This window comes from Pongo abelii, chromosome 8 (genome assembly GCF_028885655.2).
Source record: "Pongo abelii isolate AG06213 chromosome 8, NHGRI_mPonAbe1-v2.0_pri, whole genome shotgun sequence".
Lineage (NCBI taxonomy): Eukaryota > Metazoa > Chordata > Mammalia > Primates > Hominidae > Pongo > Pongo abelii.
Window position 1 is genome coordinate 57,782,764 of NC_071993.2, and position 26,012 is coordinate 57,808,775.

Consider the following 26,012-nt stretch of genomic DNA (forward strand, 5'->3'; position numbering starts at 1 on the left):
GTAAAGTGCTTGCTCAAGTAGGAGGTTATATAAATGCATATAATTTATATAAAAGAACTGGCTGAGCACGAGTCTTCTCATTTCCAAGCATTACTTTTTACTGTGAGTAAAAGACGTGAGTTATTGGATATGCTGTAGATATACCTGTCGCAGTGTGGAAGGATAACCGTTTAGGAAAGAGGCAGAAAAAAGGAATGCATGCAAGTGAGGCAATATTCCTTTTAGTTATCATAAGCACAAAAGGATTCTAGGAAGACATAAAAATTACCAAGAATAGCTTGTGGTTCACAGAATGAAACAATGAAATAAAATAAAAATGAAACACAGAGAGCTTGTTGGTGCCCATCTGGAGGCCTTGCTCAGTTTATATCCGTTACCTCCTAGGTGGTCACCCTGCCCCTCACTGGCCACACTGGTATCTAGACATTCTGCTAGAGGCTCCCCATCCCTAGCTCTGATGGCTTCTGGCATCTTCCTTGGCTTGCATTCAGAATTATAGAGAATTGTAGGTCCCATCGAGGCCACGCTCTTGCAGTCCTGCTGGCAGCCTCACCAGACACCGTCAGAGGCTCTCTGAGTGTGATGTCCGTGTCTTCCTAAAGATGCCTGTAGACTCCTTATTCCCATCCTCTCAGCTGTGTTAGTTTTCTTGTGGTGCTGAAACAAATTTTACCTCAAATTTAGTTGGTTAGATCAACACACATTTATTCTCTTGCAGTTCTGCAGGTCAGAAGCCTAACATGGGTCTCGCTGGGCTAAAATCTGGGTCCTTCTGGAGGCTGGAGGAGAGATTTGTTTCCTGGCCTTCTCCAGCTTCCAAAGACTGCTGGATTCCTCAGCCCCTGGCCCTTTCCTCCATTTTCAAGGCCAGCAATGGCGGGTCAAGGCCTTCTCACATCCTCTCATGCTGACCTGGCTTCTGTCATCACATCTCCTTCTCTGACCTTCTGCTTGGCCCCTCTTTCAAGGACCTTTGTGGTTATATTGGGCCCATCTGGATAATCCCAGATAATCTCCCTATTATTTATTTATTTTTTTTGAGACGGAGTCTCTCTCTGTCACCCAGGCTGGAGTGCAGTGGCGTGATCTCGGCTTACTGCAAGCTCTGCCTCCCGGATTCACACTATTCTCCCGCCTCAGCCTCCCGAGTAGCTGGGACTACAGGCACCCGCCACCATGCCCTGCTAATTTTTTGTATTTTTAGTAGAGACAGGGTTTCACTGTGTTAGCAAGGATGGTCTCGATCTCCTGACCTCATGATTCGCCCGCCTCGGGCTCCCAAAGTGCTGGGATTACAGGTGTGAGCCACCGCGCCCAGCCCTCCCTATTTTAAGGATAGCTGGTTTGCAAGCTTAAATGCTGTGTGCTACCTGTGCCATGTAGCCTAATATATTCACAGATCTGGGCATTAGGATGTAGACATCTTTGAGGGCCATTATTCTGCTACCACGTTGGCACACCTGTCTGTGCCCAATGTGCATTGTCCACCCCCACTTTCCTTCCACCCTGATAACTTTTGCATGCTTGACTGCACTCTTGCTTACTGCGGGGCATCCTCTTGTCTTTGCTGGGCCTGCTATAGTCACTTGGGATGGATGGCTATGTTTCCTTTCTGTTTCTACAAAGCTCACCCTGGAAGCATCACACTGTAAGCCTGTGGAGCCTCCACAGACTTGCCTGTGTTCTCCAATGACATGTCGGCTTCTTTTCGTGGGCTTGGCTTCTGCTTGTGCATAAGGAAGTTCCTGGAGGAAACTGCTGTTTGAATAGTCAGACTGTAAGTTGGTGCTGCCGCTTGGACCCAGGGCCTCTTTTCTGCCTGGGCAGGTTGTTCTTCAGAACCTCACCGTCTAGGCCCATGCCTACCTACAGCCCAAGGGAGGGCCCTCGTTGAAGTCAATCTTGCTTTGCTGCCCGGGGTCCCACAGAGAGCTGCTGTTCCTGGTCCCCTCAAGGGCTACTGCCAGTGATAACAGCTGTGGATGAGGCTGCAGGCATTGATAGTCTGGAGTTAGGCATTGGGTCACCTCTCTGGATTCCCCACAAGCCCGTGCTGAACTCACGGTGTCAGGGTGCTGAACTCACAGGCGTCAGGGTTCTCCTTCATTCTGGAGTCACTCCTGTGCAGGTGCACACACAGGCATGTGCAACAAACACACACATGCATGCATATACTCAGGCGCACACACATCCACCTGTACTCAAGAGCACACACACGTGCACATATGCATGAGGTCACACACACTTTCTCATTTTATAGACTACACTCTGGCACCACCCACTTCCTCAAATTTTGGGTTCAAGAGGCTCACTTCATTCCTTATTGCCATGGCTTAGCCCTCTAGATTGGGAGGTTGGACTTAACTGGCAGTGAGCAGATGGACACCTCATGCCAGGCGTGTGGGAGAGGCCACAGGTCATACTGCCTCTGAGCTGCTGCTGTTCCTAGTCCTGGGCTGGCCTGTGACAGCCCCTTCCTCTGGGATACTGTCCTCTCTGACAGGCATTGGGCCCGGGAAGGCAGCTGGGTCTGTGTCCAACATCTCAGCTAGGCTCTCTGAGCCCTTCCTCCCAGCCCGGAAACAGCCAGTTTCCTGGCCAATGGCCATGGTTGAGAAAGAAGAACCCAGAGTTCCCCTTCTGGACCTGAGGTGTGGGCAGGGTGGACTGGAGGGGATGAGGTGGCCCCTTCTGTTTCTAGGTCTAGGACATGAGTCCTTTGACAATTTTCCTGCTGGAGCCATTTCTCCAGGTTTCTCTTGGGGGCCAGCTAAGGCTGTCCCTCAGCACTTACAGTCACCTCTTATAATGGCAGACAGACTTTCTTTCCCAATTCTTGTAGCTGCCAGGTTGAAATCCTCTAGCTTTGTCCTCACAGCAGCTGTCTTCCCTCTTCACTGAGCCTTCTACTGCCCAGGAAATGCTGTCGCCTAACAACTCAGAGCATCCCTTCTGCCCTGCCTCTTCCCAGATAATTTCTAACCCATTCCATCCCTGGATGTGATTCTTTTTACACTTGGTTACCCATGGCCGTGCCTGTGGGTCTCCACCCTTTGGTTTTGTTCTGTGTTTCCCGTTGTATGAGTCAGGGGAGACTAAGTTATGCTGCAGTAACAGACAATCCAAAACTCCCAGCAGCTTGCATGATACAGTATTTCCTGCTCCTGCTGTGTGTCCATTGCCAGTCAGTGGGGAGCTTGGCCCCTCATGGTCACTTCACTTGGTTGTTGCCAGTTGCTGTGCCAGAGGGAAAGAGAGCTCTGGGGGGCTCAGCCTGGATGTGCTCACATCACTTCTGCTTATGAATCGTTGGCCGCAACCAGCCATGTGGCCACAGCCAGTCACAAGGGATCCAGGAAGCACAGCCCTACTATGTGCCTGGAAGCAGAGAGAACTAGAAACAACCGGTGAGCAACAGAATTACTTCTTTCCCATTCATGTCTAAACAGCCCTCCTATTTCCTTGGTGATTCATTAAAATAATAGCAACAAACAAAAAGCAAAAAACAATTTTAGGTATGGGATGCTAGTTGGGCAGAATCTGTGGCTCCCATTGATTCCCCACTGTGTACTCAGCAACTTGTCCCTCCTCTGCAGACCTCTGGGCAGCCCTTCCATGTGCTGGGAAGTTAGGAAGCCTGGGTCCCCAGCCCAGGCTGGGGTTGCACCTCTGCTTTTCTCCATGTCTGCCAATCTTGTGTTCTGTAAACTAGTGCCTGGACAAGCCCAGCTCTCAGGACCATTGAGCTAGTCATGAGGTAAAGATTGGGTTCTCTGCCCAGCCACCAACAGGACCAGCACCCATGACCTCCCCCTGTCCCCGTAGCTGGACTTTGGCAAGTCTGCACTTTCCACGGCTTCAGCCCTGTGGCCCTGTCCCTCATATAGACTCCCACGCCTTGCCCCTGCTGCCCCACGAAGCGGCAGCCCTCTCCTGCTAATGGCAATGGGCTAGGGCAGAGACCACGCATCTCTCTGCCATTGCTGGCCTGTGACAGCCCCTTTCTCTGGGGTGCTGCCCTCTCTGACAGGCATTGGGCCCAGGAAGGCAGCTGGGTCTGTGTCCAACAACTCAGCTAGACTCTCTGAGCCCTTCCTCCCAGCCTGTAAACAGCCAGTTTCCTGGCAGATGGCCACGGTTGAAGAAAGGAGAACCCAGAGTTCCCCTTTCTGGGCCTGAGGTGTGGGCAGGGTGGTCTGGAGGGTATGAGATGCCCCTTCTGTTTCTAGGTCCAAGCTGCGGGCAGTGTAGATTACCAGTGGGTGAGGTGGGGGGTGTTAGCTGGGGGCCTAGGGTGGTCCTGAGCCCAGGCTGCCCCTCCTCCTCCACCCAGGTGTGGGACATGTGGCCCTGATGGCCCCATCTTTACAGTTTTCCCTCACACTCGTCCCTCGACAGACCCTAGATGAGGCAGCCGGGCTCGGAGACTGCATCTCCACCTGGCCCACCCCGGTCCCCCACTGTGCTCAGCCTGGTCCTTCCCCATGCCTCCACTGGAGCATCCGTGGGATGTCCAGGAGCTGAAGGGGCGGGAGTGTGGTGGCTGTCTCACACAGACTGGGGCTCCCACCCCTGCTCTGCTTTCTGACTCTGGGTGGGCAACCTCGGTTTCCCTGACTGTAAAATGGAATAGAAGACAGCTGAGAGGATCAGTTGAGGAAATGCACTAGAATAGCCCAGCCCAGGGTTAGCACAGGGCAGTGGCTGGGTGAAGAGGTGGAGGTGGCTGTGATCTTACTAGCCTGAGTGGTCTGTGGTGAAGACTTGTCCTCCTCTCACTTCCTGCTCTGGCCTGGGCAGTGTGAGCATGTTCCCACAGCCTTGGCCCCACTTAGGGCGCGGGAGATGTGCAGCTTGGAGTTGAGCCCCAGCCATTCTGGGTGTCTCAGGAGAGCAGGGAAGGAGGTTAGTGTTGATGACATGGCTCATATGGAGGCTGCTCAGAGCCATCTGTACAGGCTGGGGCTCTGGGAACCTGTGGCCTGTCACGGCACAATATTTCCATCTTGCTGTGGCCTTGTCTGCTCTGAGTGCATGGAGTGGCCAGAATCCCACTGGCCTGCCCCTGCCTCCCCAGGACCTGGCCATAGGGCAGGCCTACCTTGCTCTATTTGGTGGAAAGGGGTCAGGCAGGTGTGGGTTCAGTTCCCAAATCTGACTGATTATCTGTGTGGTCTTGAACAGATTGCATTCCCTCTCTGACCCTCAGTCTCAACATCTGCGAAATGGGCCTGCCTTGGGGTTGTGGTGGTGGATCTAGAGAGGATGTATGGCCAGCAGGAGGGAGGCTGTGGTGATCAACAGTCCACCATGGTGCCCGAGAGAGGGGTGCTTAGCTCCTTGGGGCTCATTCTCCCATCGAGGGCATGGGTGCTGGCACATAGTATGCTCAGCAGGCATTCGTTCTTGTTGTGTCCTGGCCACCATGTTTTCCATCCTCCTGGGACCCTGCCAAGGTACACAACACCTCTTGGTCTCTGGGTCCTGTCTGGGTACTAGCAACCCCCAGGTCAGGGCTGAGACACCGGCCTTGCTGCCTGGAGCTCTGGGCCCAGCCCACCCATGGTCTGGCTCTGCTGTGGCCTGTGCCCCTATAAATTGGGTCCTGGCCTGGCCTGGAAGGCCGTCTCCTTGCTCTCTGTCCCCCATGGCGCTCTTCCTTCTCAGTCCAAGGTGGAGACTTGAGGTCCTGCAATGGCTCCGCTCCTGGCCTGGGGCCGTGGGCCTTCTTCTGCCTTTCCATCTGAGTGCCCAGAGGTGTGGTGAGCAATGGAGTGGCCCCACTCTGGCCTCTGGTCTGGGCTCTGGGCTCAAAGCTCTGAGACCTGACCTGAGCTCTGGGCTGAGTCCACCTCCCAACAGTGCCCCATCTCCAGTGGCCAGTGTCAGATGCTGAGGTGGCCTTGATTCGGCTGGGCTCTAGGGCTCCTGACCCCTTCCCTGCCATGGCTGTAACATCCAATGCTGGTCCTCCTCTGTCCCAGGAGGCTTCCAGGGTACCTGCCCTCACTCACCTCTCCCACAGGGCTCTCATAACTAAAACAACCCCGTGGGCCGCCCCCAAGGCCTGCAGTTTGCCAGCCTGGGCCTGGAGAGCCGAGGGTGGGTCTCTCCTTATCACAGAACCCCAACTGTAGCTGGCCCAGGGCTTGCTGCTGGGGCCCAGCTCTGCGAAGGGACCTGCGCTTCAGCTCAGGGCATCTACTGTGCACCTGATAAAGGCTTTGGAGGGCTGAGCCATCACACTGCTGGAACGGGTTCCTCCTGTTCCAGGAGGAACATGGCCATAGGTGCCCTGGACAGTCCAGCAGTGTGATGGCTCAGCCCTCCAAAGGGCTTCTGGGGGCTCTGGTGTGGTGGGCAGTGCTAAGCAGGTGTGTATGTACACACATGCATAGACACACAAGGAGACTGTTGCAGACACCCATGCTGCCTGGGCATGTTCAGCAGAAAGAGCCAAGACTTCCAGCTGCTGCTCAGAGCTCCGCTAGCCCCCTCACACTCCTCCTGGACTCACCTGAGGTCCCAGTTGGGAGGTGGCATCCTCAGGGTGCATCCCAGCACCCACAGGAGACTGGCCTGGTCATGTGCTCCCCTTGCCTTGTGTTTCCTTTGACTTGTTGGTGATGTCTCCTGGAGTTTGTGGGCTGTGGGGAGGGAGGGACTCGGTCGCTTTTGTTCTCTGTGATATCCTCAGCTCTAAGGGCAGTTTGTAGTGCACACTCAATAAATACATTTTCCTCTCCCTCCTGGGGCACATTCCTGGCCTCAGATGTGTAGGCCTGACCCCAGGGCCCTCAGAGATCATCCAATGGGATGGTCATTGCAGTGGTGGTCACTTAACTTGGCCAAGGTCAGGAGGAGGCTGTGGACAGCACCTTAGGTGTTTTTTCATTGTCAGTATCCCGTGTAGCATCTCAGCATCATGCTAGTGGGATGAGAGGGAGCCAGTTTGCCTGCCCACCCCAGGGAGTGGCCCTCTTGGGGTCTCAGCTATACAGGTCAGCAAATGCCAGAGTTCTTGTGTCCAGAGCTGAGGGGGCCATGCAAAGCCAAGGCCAGACTGGGGGAAGGTCTAGAAGTGTTATGGACTGAATGTTTGTTTTCCCTAATATTATGTCAAAGCCCTTAACCCCCAATGTGATGGCATTGCAGGCAGGGCCTTGGGAGGTAATTAGGTTTAGATGGGGTCATGAGGGTGGGGTCCTCATGATGGGATTAGTGGCCTTATAAGAAGAGACACCAGAGAGCTTGCTGTGTCTCTCTGCTGTGTGAGGATGCAGCAAGAAGGCAGCCGTCTGCAAGCCAGGAAGACAGCCCTCACCAGGAACCAACCATGCTGGCACCCTGATCTTGGACTTTCAGCTTCCAGAACTGTCTGTTGAGAAAATAAATTCGTCTGTTGTTTAATCCACCTGTCTGTGGTGTTTTGTTGTAGCAGCCAGAGCAGACTAAGACAGGAGGGGAAGGGCTGTGAGCAAACCCTGGCCTGGGGCTAGATCTGGCCAAGTACTGACTGCCTGAGGGAGCATGGACCAGCCCTGCCTTCTTAGGGCTACAGTGCCCAAATTTCTCAAATCTAGCCTTGGACCACATGAGCTGAAGATCCATGTACCTCTGAGGATGGGTGACTCTCATCTCGGACCAGTCTTTATGCTGAGCTGTATTTTTAGTAGAGACGGGGTTTCACCATGTTGGTCAGGCTGGTCTCGAACTCCTTACCTTGTGAAACACTCGCCTCGGCCTCCTAAAGTGCTGGGATTACAGGCGTGAGCCACCGCGCCTGGCCCCTTTTGTCACTGCCCCTCTTAACACACAGGGTCTCTGGTGTACCTAAACAAGGGACGTAACTCACAAAGCCTCAGTGTTCCTTCCTGTACACTTGGGATACTGCTGCCCCCACTTAATGGGCTGTCTTCGGGAACAAATGAAGTAACGACTACAGAGGACTTAGCATGTGCCTGGCACCAAGGAGGAGCTCAGTAAAGAACAGCTACAGTTATTGTCCTCATGATGTCACCTGGCCAGTGCAGAGGGATGGGGATGGTCACTGCTTGTTCTGGATGCTCTGCTGATGTTGATGAAGCCCAAGAGGACACTGGCTTCCCAAATCACTGCCTGCTGTGGCTGTGGGTGAGCCTCTGATCCTCAGGCTCTGGGATCTTCTTCCAAGAAAAGGGGGTGCATCAGACACCCCTGCCAATGCTCATGCAGTTGGCTATTTGACTCCAAATGCGGTCTGTACACTGACTCCTTTAGTCCAGTGTGCTCAGAGCTCTGCGAATCTTTCTAGAGGGCTGGCTGTCTTTCCCAGCCCCAGCCACCTTGTAGGGGGGCCTGTGCTGCCCTCACCGACCTCAGAAATATCCAGCAGGCTGGACCCATTGATCCCTCAGCCCACCTCCCCAGCCTGCCCTGTGGCTTGACCCTGGGTCACAGACCAGCTCCTACGTGTGCTGCAAGAATCCCAGAAATCCCATTAGCCCGTGTGTGTCTGCACCTGACTCAGTCCTGCACACTTTTTCTATCCACATACACCGTCTTGTGCATGTTTCATGGAGCCACAGGATGCCGGAGTCGGCTGGGGTCCTGGAGCCATTTCAGCTGATCCTCCTTTCATTGTAGAAGTCTCACGGACAGTCACCTGAGTGGCGCTTGCAGCTGGCCCAGGAATCTCACTGGGTAAAGGAATGCAGTGAGCTTGGCAGCGTCTGCCGTACTGCAGGCTCCTGGTGATTGCCTGTTCAAAAGCAGAGGCATCTGCATGTTCTCACTCATGTGGGAGCTAAACACATTGAACTCATAGAAGTAGAGAGTAGAATACAGGTTACTAGAGACTGGGCAGGGCAGGGGGAGGGAGGATAGGGAGAAGATGGTTAAGGGACACAAAGTTACAGCTGGTTAGGAGGCATAAGTTCTAGTGGTCTAGAGCACTGCAGGGTGACCATAATTAACAATAATTTATTGTATATTTTCAAACAGCTAGAAGAGAGGAATTTGGATGTTCTCAACACAAAGAAATGATGAATGTTTGAGGTGATGGATATGCTAATTACCTGATGTGATCATTACACATTGTACGCATGTATTGAAATATCACTCTGTACCCCATAAATATGTACAATTACTATACATCAATTTTAAAAAAGGCAGAGGTGTCTACCAATACATTACAAACTGTCCAGGGCTGTCTGGGCATCATCTCAGGACAATCCTGGGCAGTACAGGGAATGACACAGAAAGCAAAGTGAAGCAGGGATTGCTTAGGGAATGTGAAGGACTGGCAGCCAAGCCGGTGCTCTCCTTGTACCTGCTGGGCCTCCCACTATGCACCTGGCTTTTGTGTGGTTCTCTCCACCTCCACTGCCATCTCCCCAGCCCCAGCCTGGACACTTGAGGTCACTTCCCTGTGTCCCCCTGCCTCTGCCCTCCCTCCCCTCCAGGACATTGTCCATATAGCAGCCAGAGTTATCTGAAAAATCAATCTAACCACCTCCCTCTCCTGCTGAAACCCTTCAATGGCTCCCCATCGCACTAAGAATCAAATCCAGACCCCTCGCCAGGGCCGCAAGTCCCCAAGGACCCCGACAAAAGCTGATCTTACCTGTGTCTCAGCCGCCACTTCTCTTGACTTCACTGATCTGGCCACACTGGCCTTTTCCCCATCTCTCCAACAAGCCAAGCATGCATCTACCCTGGGGCCTTTGCACATGCCGTTCCTACTATCTGGAAGGCTCTTTGCATGCTGGGCCCGTTCTCAGCCTTTGGCTATGCCTCTGATCTTACCTCCTCAGAGAAGCTCCCCTTGGCTCCAAGTAGGGCCCCTATTACTCTACCAAAATGTTCTTTTCCTTCTTTGCAGGCTTCCTCATCGGCAATGATGTTACTAATTTATTTGTGAGGGCCATCAGGTTTGTGAGGGCAGAGAAGTGCCTGTCTTGTTTACTGCCAAGTCCCCAGAGCCAAGCCTGGTATGTGCCTGGTTGGAGGTGTTCAGTAAAAGTCCCTGGACGGGCGACAGGATGGAGGGACTCATGGGACCTCTGCTCTCTGCAACCTCTGCATGCTGCTGCTCCTTGTCCGGTGTTCTTTCTCAGGACCACTTGGGGTCGCACAGCTGCATGTATAGCAGCCCTGTCCTGCCCCCTGTGGTTCCGCCTGTGCTAGCCCTTCCCTCCTGGTCAGCTTCTGCACTGAAGATCTTTCTGGCAAGAAAAGATGGGAGCTGATGGCACTGCCTCTCCCTGGTAATGGCTATTTATGTGAGGGCTTCCAAGGCCATGTGCAAAGGGGAGAACCACGCTGGAGATGTTTCCAACACGCACTGGCTGGAGTGGGGAAGTTCTGGAGGACCCATGCCTCTGTATGCCTGAGGTGTGCCTGTGCCGGCGGGAGAGGGTAGTTGGGGGTGAGTGGAGAAGTTGTGCAGAAGAAATAGAAGCTCACCCGAGCTCCAGGTGCTGGCGGTATGAGCTTGTGCACCAGAACCTGGGTTTCTCTTCTCTTCTCCCACCCGGGAATTTTCTGGTGGGCTTAGGAGCCCCTCTTCCCCCAGCAGCCTCCATGGGTGAAATGGGGCTGACATGGTCCTGGCCACTGCCTCTTTCTGGCCAGGGCAGGGGAAAGGGTCCCTGGGCGGGAAGGGGAGGAGCTGTTGCAGGTCTAGGGCAGCGAGCCTGACAGCTGTGAGCTTCGCAGGGAGGTATTGCCCACCGGCTCCCACCAGTGGCTCCTCCGCGCTCCAGGAGCTGCTGACCATTGCCTGTCTGTGAGGACGTAGCCAGCAGCCACTGCTGCCACCACGCTGGCCTCTGAGGAAGCAGGAGCGGGACCCTTCCTGGTGAGCAGAAGCTAGAAGGGCTTTGAAGCTCTGTAGTTGTTCACGCTCAAGCTTTCTTAGGAGAAGCCTGCATGAGTGCAGCCAGGATGGGGTCCACTGCTTTAGGCTACTTAGCTCCTGCCAGAAAATTAACGTTGTTAAAGGCAGGACAGCGAGGTCTGTGATGAGTCTCAGCATGCACTGATTGGCACTGGTGAGTGCTCCTGGGAGCTCCTGGATGTCAGGTGCAGCCAGCAGGGGCATGCATGCGGCTCTGCCTTGGCCTTGCCCTGGGACGCTGTCACGTGGACGTGCTACGTGCGTGGATGTGCCAGGGCCTTGCATGCCAGCCCAGGCACTGGCACATAGCAGATGGGCCCCCACTCAGCCTTGCCCCTCAGAGCTCCCCAGGGCATCTTCCCGACACCAGGCCCCTGTGGCTGCTGGCCTGCAGGGTCACACCTGTGTTCAGCATTCAAGTTCTCGTGGTCTGGCCTCTGGCCTGGCATCCAGTCTGCTCTCTCCTGGTTGCCTCCACCCATGCACCCTGTGCCACAGAGCCCTGTCTCATGCCAGTCTCAGTTCTGTACGCTCTTCAGGAGGCCTTTCCTGGCCACTCTGCTTCCTCTGCCTGGGCTGGGGCCGCCTCATTGCTGCCGTGCCATTCATTGTGTCTTTGGTGTCTGGCTTCTACATGCACCTTTGAAGTCTGTGAGCACCAGCACCATGAACTCCTCATCTTGGGACTCCCAGGCCTGTACAGGCCTAGGCACATGCAGGGGTGGAACAAATGTTTGTTGAGTGGCTGCCTGACTGGACCTCTGACAAGTACACACGAGGACCTGCACACACATACTGCATGCACACTTGTGTGTCCCAGAGAGCTTACAGTGCACACCTGCTGTTGGACTGAGACCCCAGTGATAGGTGGTCCAGGGGTCATCTTCCCAGAGAGCCCCTTCCTGGGGGAGCCTGTCTAGATATGCTGGGAGGTCCCCACTGGGACGATGGGGAAGGTGGCTGAGCCTCGCACCCTGTGGCACGTAGGGGTTTCTGCCTCTTATGGCCTGTGGGGAAGTTGTGGCCCACGTGTAGGTTTGTCAGAACGCTAAAGTGGACCATCTGAGACTATTGCCTCCAGGGAAACCTGCTGTGGATCTGAAATCACCCTCCATGTTGTCATATTAATCATGCTGGTGTCAGAAACCCTCATTTAGGCCTAAGCAAAACAGGGATCATTATTAGGCCATGTGGTAGAAAAGGCCAGAGGCTGCATCGCTTCAGGCATGGCTGGATCCAAGGCCCAAATGGCATCCACAGGACTCTGCCTCCGTCTCCACACCCCTTGTCCCTGCTCTCTCCTGGGTGGTTTCCTTTCTGGGCAGCCTCCTGCCTGTTGCAGGCTGATGTCTAATGAGCCCAGCCCCCTGGCCACTTGCCCCTGGAAGAGGGGGATTATTTAATAAGAGTCTCACAGGAGTCCCAGGACTGCAGCTCACTGGGCTGGTATGGGGCTGAATCACTTCCTCCCTGAATCAATCCTGGTGCCCAAGGAGTAGAACACCCTGATTGTCAGACTGGTGGGGGCTGCCCAGTCCCTGGACTGAGAGTGAAAGAGGCACGGTAGATGGGGATGGGGTCACCTGGAGAGGAAGAGAAAGGATGCCGAGACTGCAGCAGTGTCCAGCTGGGGGCTTCTCTGCCACAGGCACTTGGAATGTGGCCTGTCATGTTAAGGGGGGATTGGACTGGGAGCCTCAGGGCAATACCTGGTGACAGTTGTTCCGGCAAGCTCCAGGAGACCCAAAGAGTGCTGGCTGGAAACCTCTTTGGGGACAGGAGAGTAAGGAAGGGAAGGGCCAGGCTATGAGCTCTGTGGTGTGTCCATGGGTGTGTGGGGCAGGGCAGAAGGGTGGGGCTGGGCAGTTAGGGTAGGCTTTCTGGGGTAAGGGACATGTGCCAGCCCGCAGGATGACACCTGTGCTCGGTGTTCACGCAGGGTACGGGGTCTGGGCTTCTCACACATAGCCCTCACTATGTAGCTGCCATGTGTGCTCTTGTTCCTGGTTTCAGTCTTCCCCAGCCAGGAGGCCTCTCCTTACCCCATGCATACATTGTGGGTGGGGATCTCTGCTTTATTCCTCCCAATGGGCACATTTGTGGGGAACCCTGAGAGCCCCCTCCAGGTTCCAACGGACAAGGAGGAGTCCTGGGCCAGCAGCCTTGCCCCATCCTCCTGGCCAGCCTGTGTTTATCCTTTTGCCTAGTGGGGCCAATGCCTGGGGCTGCTGTGGACTTCAGGAAGCTGAGCTGCTGCTGGGAGGTGGCTGCCTTATCAGCAAGGGCCTGGCTCCTGCCTCCTGGGCAGCGCCTGCTCCGCTCTGACCGATTAATTGAATAGAAATCCTCGCACTGTGAGGCAGAGCTACGGTCCTGCCTAATCTCATTAAGAAGTCCCCTGACAGTCTCATTAGGCGGCTGGCTACTCAGAGACGTTTATCTCTGCTACAGGATGGTCGGGCCCTGGGGGGGTGGACCTGGGGCCAGGCCCCACCCAGCTGCCCTCCAAACACAGGCCTCGGCAGAGATGAGGCTATGGCAGCTCTGCCGGCCAGCACCAGTCCCTACTTTGTCGGTTACGGTTTGCTAGACTTAATTACTTTAAAATTATTAACTTCAGCTGGAGAAAGCAGGTGGTGGTGGTCCAAGAAGAAACGTGAGCCTTCTTAAGGGGTGTGAGGTGGGCTGGGGCGGAGAGGGTGTTTCCAGCTGGCAGAGCCCATGTGCTGGAGTTGCCCTGGCAGGCCACACCCAGCAGCGGGTCTGAACACTCTGCATACTATGGCCACTAGCTGGGTGTGGCAGGGACAGACGAGTGGCCTAAGAATGTGAAGCATGCTACAAGAGAATGAAGCCTGCCCAGGGGTGTGGGAGCACAGGGGTGTGGGAGCACAGGGGTGGTGCCTAACCTAGCCTGGGCTTGGGGTTAACCAGGGGAGGCTTCCTGGAAGAAGTGACTTCTGAGCTGAGTCTTAAGTGTGGAACAGTGGTGGGTCAGGTGAAGAAAGGGAGGCAGGCACTCCAGGCAGTGGCATAGCTGGAGCTAGGGCTCAGAGGTGAGCCATCCAGGGTCCCTGGGCATAGATGGAGGAGGTGCTGACATCCTGGCAAAGTCTGCAGGGGCCTTAGGGCTTCCCTCTGGTACAGGCAGAAGTGGCTCAGGACTGAACCCCTGAGCATCAAAGGATCTACGATGTGGGCCACTGGAGGGGACATCGTTGGGGCTCAGAGCCATGCGCCTCCATCTAGGCCCTTAAGCTGTGAGGAGAGAGACCTGTGGGGATGGCAGAATTGCACAGGCTAGTCAGCTCCCCAAACCCTGTCTCTGCAGGCATCTGTGCTCTGGATTCAGGGCCACTCCCTGAGGATCCCAGGTGCAGAGTGTACCATTCTTGGAGGTTTCAGGACTTCTACATGGCTGAGGCCCATCCCTAAGCCTGGCTTCTGCCTCCCATGGCCACAGATGCCTGGTCTGCCATAGAGAGGGGAGAGGAGGAGCAGGCTGCTAGGCTAGCTGGCTTCTCCCTGGATGGGGAGCAGGGCTTAGACCCCCAAATTTGCCCAAGGCCTGGTGGTAGGTCTGATAGCCCCAGGCCTCTCTCTTCTCCACCCCAGGGGCCCCTGTTCTTGTCCACCCAAGCTGCACCACTCTGAGTGACTTTATTACATATACTGTTGAGATGGTGCTGGCTTATGACAAGGGTACCTGCATTTCATAAGATATGGCAGCCCGAGGCCCCTCCATGCAGACATGAAGATGAAGATGTTTCATGTCAGACATCTGAGATGAAGGCTCATGCACCAGCAGTGGACTTTGGAACATGTGCCAAGGGAAGAGGAAGTGTGAATCAGGGCAGGAGGGAAGGCCAGTCTGATTGGTCACTGCCGTGGGCCACTGGGGCTCGTTCCTGCTGGGGCCCTCCAGGGAACCACAAAACATGCATCTGGATTGTCCATCTGGGCAGTGAAAGTGGGAGCATTTATCCACCAGCCCACTCCTCACTGGTCAGAGGGACCCGGTGCTGCTCCCTTCCCAGCTATTCCAGGTTTGTGCAGCAGCTTGGCTGGGCAGTTCCCACCTGGTGCCAGCAGAGAGTCCCCTGCTGAGCAGAGGTGAGGGCTGCCCAGGGATGCCTATATGCAGCCAGTCACCGCAGCAACAGGAGGAGACGTGGCAGAGAGGATGTGATGTGGGCCACAAGAGTTGTCTAGAGACCCGAATTCTGCCGGACTTCTTAGAATGACCTAATGGTAAAATTCAGATGTCAAGACAGGGCTTTCCTGGTGTGTGTAAATTATATCCTACAAGTGTACTTTGGCCCCAAAAGAGGCTGGTATAGGAGGGGCTGTGCCCCATTTCTCCTTAGCACCTGGTGGCATTGCTAGACCACTACGGCCTCAGAGGCAGCACCTGGCTCTTGCTGGTCCCTGCCCCTCCCCTAGCTTCTGGTTCAGTGTGGGGCACATGTGGGCCAGTCTTGGCTGGGGGAAGTCAGGTGGGATAGGGCGAAGTCTCTGAATCATCTTTGACACTGGACAGTGCTGTGGCTGGGCCGAGTCCCTCTTCTGCCTCTTATTGGCTGTGTGAGTCAGTGCATTGTTCCTCTACGTATCTGAGCCTTAGTTTCCTCATCTGTAGGTGGGGATACTCACATCTACCTTGAAGAATTGTTTTGAGAGTCTGAAGACATGGTGTGCATACAGTGGGTGCCCATTTGTTCCCTGCCCACATGTCTCTTGAGGGTTGACCCAGTGCCAGCCACTGTCGGCACAGCAGACCCAGGCCCCAGGAATTCAGGCAAGTGTCAGTGCCCAGGCTCCACCCCAGAGAGCCTGATTTAACAAGCCGGGCAAGGGCCCAGGAACTGGTATTCTCTAAGAGCTTCCTGGGTGGTGCCAAGGGGCAGCTAGGGCCAGCCAATGAACGGCGGCCCTTCATGATGCAGAGATGGAATGCCAAGGGCCGGTCGTGGCCACGTGCTTTCCCACCCCGGCTCCCAGCAGGTGCTTGGCTAGTGGGGGTGCTCTCACTGTTGATTTCCTTCATCACAGCTCTGGACATTCTCCCCCAGTTCAGACTGAAATACACACTTGTGCTGCACAAGGCGGGGTCCCTGGCTGGGCCATGACTGTCATTCTGTCCATACCCCTGCATGACAGCGACTCTCCCTCATCAGACACAGGGTGCCATGGTTCACTAGGGAGGTGTGGGGAGTCACCCCTCATTAACTTCAAGGCTGGGATCTCCAGAAAGGATATCCTCTCACACTGGCTGACCACCTCCTTTCCCACCTTGGGGGCCTCAGCCACCGGAGGCTGTGTATGCCCAGCAGAGCTCTGAGCCAACAATGGCTTATGTTCTCTGCAAGGAATATTTCTCTGCAAGGAATATTTCATCTCATTTTATCAGTAATACGGAGCAGTGGAGCAATGGTACATACGTGTTCTAATTCATAATTTTACAGTAATTTTAGAAAACTCAAGATATTGGGTTTCTTTCCATTAGTGAGATGGTGGCAGGCAGTAAAGCCCACTGTGTTCTTATAATCGGATTTAAATTGTTTTAATTATACAGCCCATATTCTCCCAGTAACATACCATCTCTGTGAGTTAATGGGCTTTGAAATCTTCTTTTGTTCCATACACTGTAGATACAGATTTTTTTGTTAAATGATTTATTTTATATATAGAAATCCAGAAAATTTGCTGTGAGGTAGCTTAAGATGAGAACTGGGAGGTTCTGTTCTGTTAGAAGAAGGTGAATAACCCTCTGCAGAAAACCCAACCCTAATTCCTGGATAGAATTCTGAACATCTCGTCTCCAAAACAAGGTTTTAAGAGCACAAGTGATGGAGAGTGCTATCAGCAGAGAGAACATTTGCGTGGCTGAAAGGCTGCTGCATAAAGTCCTCTGTTGATCCTTCAGTGGGGATAGTATAAAGGAAATGTCCATTCATTTGTTCATTCATTTCCTGAGTGCCTACTGTGGACTGGCCCTGGCCTTGGGCATATACAGCAAGGAACGCCAGGATCTTTATCTTTAAAGAGCCTGTGCTTTTCACAGGAACAAACATTTGTATTTATGACAAATAAGACCTTTCAATGGTCAGCCCTTCCCCGGAATGGGCTGTCGGGCCGGGGCTCACAGCGCACAGGGTTTGCCCACTGCTGGAGCTCTCTCAATGCTGAGGGGTATGCTGCCGTGGAGGGGGTAGATCGCTACCCGACTCAGGCTGCTCCTGGGCAGGGAAGCAGCGTGGGCTCCCTAGGGCTTCCTGGAGGATGGGCCCAGCTGGGCCAAACTTCCTGTTCTCTGGATGTCCCTCAGGCCTGCCCTCCCCACTCTGTCCTGGGGGCATGGCCAGCCCGTGGGTCTCAGTCCCCCTTGGGTATCTAACAGGGCCCAGCCAGCCCCTTAACTGGGTTGGGCTATCCCAGTTAGGCCAGCCAAGTTGCCCAAAAGACTTCTGAGGCTTGACAGACCTTGGGTGAGGACATAGTGGGGTGTGTGTATACTGGGAAAGGATCTGGGGTTCATCTTGATTTCCACCCCACTTCCTTCTTGGTTCTCTGGACCTGGGGTAGAGGCATCACTGGGACCTGGACTTGGACCTGCTGGCTGGCCCAGCACTGCTGTGTGGCCTTTGTGAGCTACAGCCCTCTCTGGTTTCTGACACTGGCTGTGTGCAGCAGTGCCCACAGCATGAGGGCCGTGTGACCTGCCTATTTGAGTACTCCCCTCTTGTCCCTGCTCCTGGACACACGGAGCACTTGGTTTGGAGCCCCCATTGACTGAGGGCCCTTCAACAGTGTGGGAAGTCTCTGCAAAAACTCGGGAGTAAGCAGAGGTGGATGAGGCCCAGAAGGTCACACCAGCCCCTCAGTTGGAGGGGCCCAGGGTGACTCTTCTTTAAAAGCTCCCAGATGAGAACCTCAAGCTCAGGACTCGCTCCCCATCTCATGATAGAACCTCTAGAATTAGCGCGCTACAATCCTGATCCCTGGGCTGGGCTTGGAAACTCTGGCACAGAATCCAAGGCAAAGATGCTCCCTGGAAAGTCCCTGAGGCCAGATCCCTCAACTGGGGCTCCACAGACTAAGAACTGCAGGCGCACAGCTCAGGAGCCTGGAAACCCCATTTGGAAGCCACTCGGCCCAGGCCCTTTGAGCCCAGGGCCCCTCTCTGGGCAGATAGGGCTGGGAAGAGGGGCAGGGCTGTGTGTCTACCCCACTGCCCGAGGCACCAACTCCGCAGATGTAAATGCCAGGCTCATGGCAACAGACTACATGTTGTGAAATGTGGCCGTGGTTTTGTGACACGTTCTCTCAGTGTATCTGTTATTTACAGCTGGTGAGGAGGGCCTAGATCTGGGAGCTGCAGGAGAGGGAGTGCTCAGGCTGAGGGAAAGCCGTGGCCGTGAGCCCTGTTGGGGAGGATGCTCACCCTCACTGGCTGCCGAAAAGCCACCTTTAAGGTCCTTGGTTAAGGTTAAGCATTTCCCTGAGTGGGCCCTTCTGGAAATGTGTGAGGGAGGGGCACCCGTGTGAGCACCCAGGGTCCCACCAGGACCTCATCCCAGTCCCATCTTCTCCTCCATCCTCTGGGACTTTTTAGTGGGCAGTGCAGGCTCTGTGGCATCCAGAGCTCCCTGTCGGTGGTAGGATTTTCTTACTATCTCTAGAAGCACTCTGCTCCCTTTGTTTTTGTGTTTTAGGGGACTAAGTTGAAAGGATGGACCTGGGGGATCAGGGACAGTCCCTGGAGCAGGGGGTTTCTTAAATGAAACCTGAACAATGAGGAGGGAGGATACACAGCATACGCAAACGCCAGAGGCCAAAGGACAAGTGCCCAGGAGGAGGTAAAGACAGAAGGGCGAGTGGGGGTCGGGGAAGGCAGGGCTCCCTCTGAGAGTCGGGGGATTACAGTAGCTGGCCTGGATCTGTCTGCTGTAGGGACTGGACAGAGAGGCCCAACGTCAAGGGGGACAGGGTTGGGGGCTGCCTGTGGTCCTTGACTAGGAGGAGGCCTGAGCTGAAGTAGGCTCCTGAGAGGCAGAGTGAAGGCCTTTCTCTTCCTCCGTTGACACCCTCCAGGTGTTTGTCCAGGGCCACCGCCTCCAGGCAGCTTCCCGCTCCAGTCCTTATCCAGTTGCTCTGCTCCCTCTTTGTAGGCCCTGGCTGCCATGGGGACTTCAGCAGGCAGGGCCATCTCGCCTTTTTCCTTCTTCCCTCCTCCCCTTCTAGTTTCAAGAGCCCGTGACTTCTATAAGGTCTAGAGAAACAGTGACTCCCCTCCCCAGCTTTCCTCCCCCAGAGGCCGCTGTGCCCCTGGAGTATTCACCTGCAGAGTTCCCAAGTGCATGCTTGGCTCCACCCCTTGATATTCCCCTTGTGGACGTCTGTATTGGCTTCTCGCCTCAGAGGAGGGGAATCGCGGGCTCTCTCTCCCTCTGTGCCCTGTATCCTGCCCTCTGGGTGGCGGGTCATGACGGTGCTCTGCAGTCTGGTCACATCCGTGGTGCACGTTTTCTGCATTAGGCCTGTGTCAACACACAGCACAGCCCAGTTAGGGAAGCGTTGCTTTAGCTTTTCCTGTCCCACATTTTGCTTCCCCTGGAGTTGCTGACTGACTTTTTGTTGGTTCGGGGCTTTGCTTGCTATGCATCTCTCGTCATTTCATCCCCGCGCTCTCAGCTGGGTGTCTGAGTGACCCCTTGCTCTTATCCTTGCTCAGCAGCTCCTGGGGTTTCCATTCCGCTGCTTGGCTGCTTGACCTTCTCCCCTGGAGCCTCCCAACTGCTGCAGGGGGCACTCTCCCTCCCTCATCTGTGAGGCTCACTCTCCCCTCCTCCAGTCCCTGCTGTCTCCGCCTCTGTGAGTTCTTCCCTGGGATCCATGCAGAATTTCACCCTACTCCCCACCCCACTGCCGCCCCTCCCACCCTCCTGGCGCTGCCTGTCTTTCTCCGTAGTTCTCATCTCCTTCTAATAGGCCACTTGGCTGGACGATGGGTTAACCTTGTTGTTGTTCGTTCACCTCTATCCCAAGTGGAAGCTTTAGGAGGGCAGGGATTGCTGTCTTTTGGGTCCTCATCTCTAGCGCCGTGCCTTGCATACAGCAGGTGTTCCATCAATGCAGGTTGCATGGAGGACTAAATACCTCTGAGCTGGCTGCCAGACCCCAGACCTTGACACCTCTTCCTGAGGTCACTTTGGTCTGCTGACTCCCAGCCTCCCCACTCTGCTCGTTCCCTCCTTTGCTGTCGTGGGTTCCTCAGAAAGGTGCAGCTGGCCTCCTCACTGCCTGGGAGGCTGCTCACATGGCCATGCCTGAGGGCCGGCTCTAGGTTCTCCTCCCCAGCGGGAGGCAAAGGCCTGAGCTTTCTTCCTTGGTGTGCATCCTGCGGTGTGGTTCTGCCTGCCTAGCCCAGCCACAGGGTGCAGTGGGAACTACCACACCCCTGGGAGCTGCAAGTTAATTAGTGTAGGTGGAGCCAGCACTGGCTAATCACCGAATCCACTCCCCATGGGCAGGCCTGTGCCAATCCCCAGGCTTCCCGCATGGGGCTTTGAGGTGTCCTGGCCTGGCCTCTGCCAGCCTTGGTGGCTTCTCTCACCCCATGTCTCCTCCTCCTCCCCTGCCTTCCCCTGCAGTTCAGGGGATGTTTCTCGGAAGTGCAGGATTCCTGGGAGGCTCCTAGGAGATGTCCAGGTGTGGCAGGGCAGAGAGCATTTGTTCACTTCACAGATGTTCACTGGTGTCTTGTCTGGGCCAGACACCAGGCACTGTGTTGGGTGCTGGGGTTCAGGGTGGACATGGCACCTGGAGCTTGCCTTTGAATTGAGAGAGGAGGTGAGAGACAGCACTTTGGAGGCAGACCAGCTGGATCTGAACCCCAGCTCTGTCACCGACTAGTTTTTGACCTTAAGTAACTTACTGAAGCTCTCTGAACTTCACTTTCCTCATCTATAAAATGGGGATAAGCATAGGCCCTGCCACCCAAGGTATTTGTGTGAATTAAATACCCAGGGTATTTGTGTGAATTAAAATGGGAGCCAGGCGTGGTGGCTCACACCTGTAATCCTAGCACTTTGGGAGGCCGAGGCAGGCGGATCACTTGAGGTCAGGAGTTCAAGATCAGCCTGACCAACATGGCGAAACCCTGTCTCTACTAAAAACACAAAAATTATCTGGGTGTGTTGGTGTGCACCTGTAATCTCAGCTACTCGGGAGGCTGAGGCAGGAGAATTGTTTGAACCCAGGAGGCGGAGGTTGCAGTGAGCCGAGATTGCGCCACTGAACTCCAGCCTGGGGGATAGAGCAAGACTCCCTCCTCCCCTGGGAGGCTGGTACTGTGGACTCTCAGGTGGGAGGGACCAGCAAGTTTTCCAAATGAATTCCAGCTGTGGTTTCTTCGGTTGTACAGGACAAAGATCCAACTCACCCTGGCCTTTGCCAAAAGGGGATTCAGGGCAGGCTGGATTCGGGGCTGTGGAGTATCTCTTTGTGGCTTTGCTTGACTTCATTTTGTGCAGGCTCCTTCCACGTCATCCACTCTTCCTGCTCAGCAAAAATGGCAGAGAAAAGACCACATTCCCTTTCCACTTGAAGGAAGAGGTCTTCAGAGGACTTATCCATGACCAATCAGTGCAACAAGGGACAGGGATATCCTGATTGGCCCAGCCTGGGTTATGTGCCTATTCATGAACCAGTGAGTGCTACCAGGGATGGGAGTATCCTGACTGGCACAGTCTGGGTCATGTGCCCATCCAAGAGCCAATCAGTGTTATCAGGGAGGAGTATTTTCATTGGCCAGCCCGAGCCATGTGCCTCACTTCTTTCCAAAACCAGGTGGAATTAGAAGGAAGTTCCTGGCCAGGCACGGTGGCCCAGGCCTGTAATCCCAGCACTCTGGGAGGCCGAGGCAGATGGATCACCTGAGGTCAGGGGTTTGAGACCAGCCTGGCCAACATGGCGAAACCCCGTCTCTACTAATAATACAAAAATTAGCCGGGTGTGGTGGTGGGTGCCTGTAATCCCAGGTACTCGGGAGGCTGAGGCAGGAGAATTGCTTGAACCTGGGAGACCGAGGTTGCAGTAAGCCGAGATCATGTCACTGCACTCCAGCCTGGGGGACAGAGCAAGACTCCATCTCAAAAAAAAAAAAAAAAAAAAAAAAAAAAAAAAAAAAAAAGAGAAGTTCCCAAAGGGAAGAGAAAGGCTGTTAGCAGGATAAGGTGAGCAAATAAACTGTGCTGGACATTCAGAACTGTAACTTCCAGGCCACCACCAGGAGCAGTTCTTCCTTGATGGCTGTAGACATTGACCTCTGGGGTCCTCCCTTGCGGTTTTCAGGCTGTCTAGGCCACCCCTACTGATGGGAGTTCCCTGATTTCAGGACGTGGGAGGGTCTAGACTCGGGTCAGTGTCTCCCCGAGTGCTGGCTTTCTGTGGTGTTGTAGCTGGGGCCTAGTGTGGTTGAAAGCTGTCTGCCCCTTACAGGATGGTGTCCCTGTGGGAAGGCCCTGGCTACAGACTCCTGAGCGCACAAGGTCAAGGATCAGAGCCTCCCAGCTCCTGCCTGGGATGGCACAGCCACACTCCCAGGCAGCCTTTGGTCCTGTCCTGCCCACATGCAGGTTGGAGTGGCCGTTGGGCTCGTGGGGGGCCTCCCTAATAGGGGATGGGCTGCGTTCCTGCTGGCTGGCTTGTGGTTAGTGTTGGTCGATGAGTCGGTCAGATAGAGAGTGGGCCAGGCTGGCCGGGCCTGGTGGCTCATGCTTGTAATCCCAGCACTTTGGGAGGCGGAGACGGGCGAATCACGAAGTCAGGAGATGGAGACCATCCTGGCTAACACAGTGAAACCCCGTCTCTACTAAAGAAAAAACTACCAAAAATTAGCCGTCCTGGTGGCGGGTGCCTGTAGTCCCAGCTACTCGGGAGGCTGAGGCAGGAGAATGGCGTGAACCCAGGAGGCAGAGCTTGCAGTGAGCGGAGATCGCGCCACTGCACTCTAGCCTGGGCGACAGAGCGAGACTCCGTCTCAAAAAAAAAAAAAAAAAGAGAATGGGCCAGGCAGTCAGCAGGGCTGTGTGTCAGGGTCTTTCTGGAAATGCCTACAGATGAGTGGGTGATGCTTACATGAAATAACACAACTGTCAGAAACAATTTATAGCCATGTTCCCATGGAGTCAGGTCTGGTTATGACTCTGCATGTTGCCTTCTGGCAAATGAGGTTTGTCACCTAATGATTGCACTTTAGTACCTGATATGAAAACCAGCCCTGGAGCCTACTGGGTGGGGACACCACGGGGTTCCAGACACCCAGAGAATGGCAGGGATATGGGGAGGTGTGGACCTGGTGATGGTGGGAAACAGCATTAATTGTCACCGTGGAGGAGGCCGGGTTGTGGACATACACTTGTATTTCTTCTTCAGCTGACTGCTTGGGCTCTAGAGGAGACCCGGAGCCCAGGGTGCCACTGCTGCAAGGAATATTGACATTCTTGGAGGGCCCCACTCCCAGGCTTCTGTTTCCTGGATGTCACAGTTCTTCCATTCCATCATGAAATCCTGTCCAATTCTTAAGCGTGTGCTTGGCCAGGGGCTGGGGATTACAGTGATCAGCCTTTAGCCTCTGTCTCTGCCATTGTGCACCCCATTTGTGTTTCTATGTGTTATTGTGTACACTTTATTGCAAACACTGTGAAACAATCTCCTTCTTAGACACAACACTGGACAAGTGATCAAACTCCTAGGAGAGAACCTAGAGTTGTCTGTGATAGACACAGCCTTCAGAAAGGTGGAGTGGAGCAGCTCCTGCCGCCCTTCTGTCTTCAATGTTTGGGATCAACAGGTGTGATGTTCATGTGACTCCTGGATTCCCGCCCCTTCACTGGCTGGTTAGGCCCCATGGAAACCATGCTCAGCTGGACTAGGGTGAGAGGGCCCCTCTAAGGGTTTACCCTGTGTTGGGATCAGGCCAGGTGCCTGCATACCCAGTCCCTTCACAGTCTACTCAGTTGTGGGGCAGGATGGAGAAGGGTTCTTTCATGAGCTTTAGAGCAGTGGCCATGGGAAGTGTGAGGAGTTTGAAAGAGTCAGATACTTTCAGAGTGTTGTCCCAGCTCCATGGCCTCCATGGCCATTGGCTGGGCATGGAGCTTCATATAGCTCTCGACTGTTTGTCAAGGGCCTGCTGTGTGGAGGTCTCCATGCTGGATGCAGGGGATATAGCAGTGAATGAGAGAGACCTCATGAGTGTGTTTCTTTATATCTAAAATAGGGACAGCAATGGCCACTTTCCAGGCTGGGGAAGAATAGAACAGTATGTCCCAGATTGAATTCTGTACAACTGATTTTACTGAATATTGTGGGAGAAAACAGGCTCTGTGGCCAAATACATATGACCCAGCTAGATGCTTCTCTTGAGGACATCACCACATACATCAGCATATTTAAGGCTCTGAGAAGTCCTGCAGTAAAGAAGCCCGTTAACTTTTGTGAACTCAGCGTTTGCAGGCTCAGTTGAACATGGAACTTTATTTGGCAGAGCACCTATTAACATCCTGTGTAATCAGTGCTTTGCAAAGCCCATTTTGGAAATGCCAAGGCAGCGTATGTAAAATACCCCACAGAGTGCCCAGCACCTGGGAGGTACTCAATAACTGTGAGTCTTTCCCCTACTTGGCATCCTGGAGGAGGCACAGGGATAAGACAGCCCTGGCTGGCTGCAGATCAGCTTGGAGGAGCTGACAGTAGCTAACACTCTGGTTTTAATGGTTATAGCAATGAAAGTCTAAGTGAGTTTAATTTTAAAAGGCAAGGAGTGATTTCCCCTATGCTCTGCCAAAATGGGACTTCATAAATATTACAGCAGGATGTGCTAGGTGGTGGGCACATCTCCTGGTTGAGCAAAATCTCTGCAAAGCACCATGCAGCAGCAAATGGCTCCTCCCAAACCACACTCCTATTCTTGGTTAGCAGGACATGCCACTTGACAGATTTACCTGCCAGCACTGCCGGCTGGCCAGGAGATGGCAGTGGATTTAACGGGTCTGTGTTCTGGAAGTGGGGAGGGACTGAGGCTGTGGGAGGGCTCTGCAGACCCACCCACATCCTCAGCCTCCCAACCATGGTCCATTATCAGGGAGCCTTGGTTTCCTCCTCTGGAACATGGGGATGATTATGCCCAGCATTGTGTGTGCCTTGAAGTAGGGACTGCATCTTTCTCCCCTATGTCCCCAGAACCCAGCACAGATGAAAGTCAGAATTGGGTTTTGAAGGATGAGTAGGAGTTTCTTATGCATACAGTAGAAGAAGGGCATTTAGACAGATAGCCCTAAATGCCTTTCTTCTACTTCAGGTATAAAGGTGTGGAGGCCTGAAAAAGTCTGACATGTGACATGAACCATAACCAGGCAAGGAGTGTTAGTCATAATTGAGCAAGTGACAGAAAACCCTTTTCATTTGGGTTGCTTAGGGCAACCTTGGGGATCTGCTTTCTGTGCCAGAAGAGACACCTGGAAGGAAAGCATGGTGCATGCGGAGACAAAGGCGATCCCCACCCCCATCCACTCTGGGAACTGCTTCACTTCATCTAGACAGCCAGCAGCAGCAGCAGTAAATGAGGGAGATGGAACGTGTTATTTTAATTATATACTCTCACCGCCTAATTATAATTTTAATTGATATGTGAGCAGGTGCTATGCTATTCAAAGCGGTTTAAGGCAGGCATATTCCCCGGAAATGGAACACAGGTTGTTCTATTCATTAGTCAAGCAGATGGATAGGCCAGGGGACTAGGGGGCCAGGTGGGGGGAGGCAGCCTTTGCCCTGAGTGATGTAGGAGGTGAGGGGCTTCCCTGGCCAGGCAGAGCACAGCTTGAGGGAAGAGGAGAGAAGGGAGGGGGTGGCGGCTGGCATCCAGTGCTAGTGAGTTGATTCATTTATTCATTCAGCTATGCAGTTGACCCTTGAACAGCATTGGTTTAAACTGTGTAGACCCATTTACACAAGGATTTTCTTTCTCCTCTCCCAACCCTGAGACAGAATAACCAGCCCCTCTTATTCCTTCCCCTTAGCCTACTCAATGTGAAGACAACAAGAATGATGATCTTTATGATGATCCACT

General features: G+C 54.1%; 1 protein-coding gene and 1 long non-coding RNA gene across 4 annotated transcripts in view; both read left to right on the forward strand.

Moving 5' to 3' along the window:
- Positions 1-26,012, forward strand: part of GRID1 (glutamate ionotropic receptor delta type subunit 1) — a 793,647-nt gene that overhangs the window by 7,002 nt on the left and 760,633 nt on the right. The gene's annotated exons all lie outside the window — the stretch shown is intronic.
- LOC134762046 (uncharacterized) lies at positions 6,229-22,078 on the forward strand. Its single transcript, XR_010141530.1, has 2 exons — positions 6,229-18,367; positions 18,595-22,078. It is a non-coding gene; the product is annotated as an uncharacterized LOC134762046 (long non-coding RNA).